Source organism: Cibotium barometz, chromosome 43 (genome assembly GCF_041138505.1).
Source record: "Cibotium barometz isolate CiBa-2024 chromosome 43, ASM4113850v1, whole genome shotgun sequence".
Classification (NCBI taxonomy): Eukaryota; Viridiplantae; Streptophyta; class Polypodiopsida; order Cyatheales; family Cibotiaceae; genus Cibotium; species Cibotium barometz.
In genome coordinates, this window is record NC_141088.1 from 4,186,824 (window position 1) to 4,190,691 (window position 3,868).

The window sequence follows — 3,868 nt, forward strand, 5'->3', positions numbered from 1 at the left end:
AGGAAGACAGTGACAAAATTATTGAATGTGAATTCATCTATGAGATTGAACACTCAGATTGGGTTTTATGAATTGTGGTTATACCTAAAAAGAATAGAAAATTGAGAGTATGTGTTGATCTCAAGAAGGTAAATGCAATTACAAGAAGAGACCATTAGCCTTGCCATATTCAGAACATGTTGAATGCGTAGCTGGCAAGGAAGCATACCGCTCTTTAGATGGATACTTGGGATATAATTAAATTTCCATTGCTCCTGAGGATCAAGCTAAGACTTCTTTTGTTACAGAACATGGTGTATTCACTTATAGAGCTATGCCATTTGGTCTCACAAGTTCACCAGCCCCATTCCAATAACTTATGAATACTGCTTTTAAGGATTTTCTATGGAAGTTTCTTGAACCTTTCTTAGATGACTTATGCATTCATTTGCCATGGAAGGAGCATTTATCTTATTTACGTAAGGTATTTGAACAATGTAGACTTTATCACATATCCTTAAACTCTTTCAACAAGTGCCAATTTTAGGTAAAACACAGAGTCATCTTAGGGTATATAGTGTTCAAAAAATGGGATCTCCACAGATGAGGAGCAAGATAAAAATCATCTTAAAATTACCCCCACCTATGAACTACAAGGGAGTCTAAAGGCTTATGGGACATGCAAGTTACTACAAACTGTTTATTCTCTTCTATGTCAGCATTTCTCGTCTGCTGTATAAGCTTCTCATTATATTTGAGTGGACAAAAGAGTGCCAACATGTCTATGATACGTTAAAGTAAGCTGTAGCTAGCTCTCCTATCTTGTGAGAGTGCTAAACTAGGATATTATATTCCATGGGCATATAGATGCTTCTAACTTTGCTATTGGATGCATCCTAGCTCAACTTGGTGAACACAAACTAGACTACCCTATAAGTTTTGCTAGCCAACAATTGTGTGAGGTTGAGATAAACTATGCCACCACAGATCGTGAAGGATTAGCTATGATGTATGCAGTGAATAATTTCAACATTACCTATTAGCTAATGAGTTTGTTTTCTATGTTGACCATCAAGTCTTATTATACCTTGTTAATAAACCATGCCCATAGGAAGAATCACTAGGTGGTTGTTGAATTTGATTTTATAGTGGTTGTGAGACTTGGAAAAAAACATTTCATGGTGGCTAATTATCTATCTCATGCTTAATAATGAAGCACTAGCTGGAGTAAATGATGATCTACCTGATGCTACACTATTCAAGGTTGAAGTTATGCCAATTGGAGTAGATGATGATCTACCGATACTACACTATTCAAGGTTGAAGCTATACCATAGTGGAGTGAGAAAATTCTTACCATTCTAGTTAATGGTTTTCCAAAATTGAAGAATTTCAGGTGAGATCTAGCAAGGAAATTGCTAAAAGAAGTAGAGCCTTAATAATTAATTGTTGGAACCTTTTATAGAAGAGGTAAGGATGACATACTACGATGTTGCCCCACTGAGGATGAATACTTATACACCAAGGGGCAGCTGTGGTGGAAACTTTGTAGGTAGACATTACTACAAAAAAGATACTTCAATTTGGGTATTAGTGGTCCATGCTTTTTAAGGATTGTAAATTATTTGTTAGAGAATGTGACTAGTGCCAATGATGTCCCAAACCACAAAAAAGGACATGATGCCTTTGCACCCTGTCAAAGTTTAAGAACCCTTTATAAAATGGTGCATTGATTTTGTGGGGCCCATCAATCTAGTCACATGTAGCGCCCAAGCAAGATACATTTTAATAGCTAGACTATGTAAAAAAATGGGCTGAAGCAAGAGCTTTGAGGATGGTAACAAGATACTATGGCTATAACTAAGTTTCTTTATGAGAACATTATCACCCATTTTGGTTGTCCTTTTGAATGGTAAGTGACCAAGGAAAGCACTTTAAAAATGATATAATTAAACATCTTACCACAACGTTCATGATTGCACATTGCAAGTCCATGCCACAAGCAAATGGTCAAGCCGAGAGCACCAACAAAGTCCTTATTTTTATACTAAACTAAAATTGTTGAGGCTGAGCTTAATGATTGGGAATTTAAGCTCATCATAGCTTTATGGGCTTATCACACCTCCTTTTACAAAGTTGCAATTGGTTGCACAACTTTTAAGATGGTATATGGGGTTGAGGCAGTAATGCTCATGATACCTAGCTTAAGGATATGGGGTTGAGGTAGTAATGCCTTGAGAATTGATGATACCTAGCTTAAGGATACGGGGTTGAGGTAGTAATGCCTTGAGAATTGATGATACCTAGCTTAAGGATAACAATAGCCAAGAGACTTGAAGGTAATATGTTGGCAACCTGATTATTCATTCTTGAACAACTTGAGGAAGAAAGACAGATTCCTATGAAATGGTTTGATAATAATCTCAAGGATAAAGAAATGAAAATTGGAGATCTTGTACTTTGACTAGCTCTTATGGTAAAGTGTTCTATAATGCATTACTTGATACTAGAGCTAGTACCAATTTACTCTCTTTTAATACATAGAACGAGAGGGGGGAAGCCTCAACTTGTAGATACTTCTTTGAAAGTGAAAGGTATCAATGGTAGGAAATCTAAAGTACTTGCAAAACTACAAACTGACATATATTGTGATAATAAGTACCTAGTGGGACACTTCCTGGTTATGCCCACAAGAACACTAAAGGAACCACTAATACTTGGTCATAGTAGGTGGATGAAAGATGTAAAGTGCACTATTAATTGGTCGCAACAGAGCGTGTCTCTGTGGGGGAATTTCCAACCCTCATTGCTTGGCCCTCTACACATAACTCACCACTCTGCTGCCTCTTACTCTTATCAAGAATCACAAGGAGAACACCTCACCATCGTCTAAGCCTAAAGAAACCTCTTGAATCAGAACTCTGAGTTCTTTTCCCTTCATGTTCTTAAAACCTCCTTATCAAAAGAACCAACCATCCCAATGGGCTAAAAATTGGTAACCCCGATCCACCTTCAAATGGGTTCCTAAAATTTCACTATCCATGCCACCTTAACTAGCCTAATAAGGAAAATCTTGAAGAGACAATCTCTCTAGAAGGTCCACACTATGAGTTACCCCAAAATGGATACCTACATGCTTAATTGAAGCTCAAGGCTCTACTACAAGGGTACCCATTGGATTTGGATCCCTAAACAAACTCACTGTTAACAAACTCCCAAGTCTTGTCAGTGGTCACAAGCTCTAAAGGTTCAAAATTAGACAAGGGGAAGAAAATTTTTGATGAACCTTCACCATCATCACCCCAGCAAATTTGGATCCCTAAAGACACCCAAGGTCAACAAGTACCTCAGAAAGGGGAATGCCCGGGGAAGCTTCTACTTCTACGTAAAAGGTTACAGTACCCTCATTAAATATCCAAACCTAAACCCCATTCATGTCTTAAGGGGGGCCCATCACACAAACAGAACTCACCTTGCATGCACGCTCTCATGAGGAAAGCTCCGAAGACCCATTCAGTCTCATGAAAGCCTTTACCACCCTTAAATGTGCTGTAACAAGTAAACAAAGGTGTACCTCTCAACAACTAACACTGATGTAGGAAGAGGGAAAAACATGCTATTTGCTACACTTCTATCCCATGTTTTTTCTCCTTGACAATTTCATGCCCGTATAAGGAGGGAGCTTGTTGGGAAAAGCTAGCCCCATAACAATATTACTTGCACTAACATGTACAAGATAACACATACACAAAAAACAAAAAACAAATTTGTTTATTTTTTTAAGATAATGAGAAAGAGCCAAATTTGTGTGTGTGTGTGTGTGTGAGAGAGAGAGAGAGAGAGAGAGAGAGAGAGAGAGAGAGAGAGAGAGAGAGAGAGAGAGAGAAAT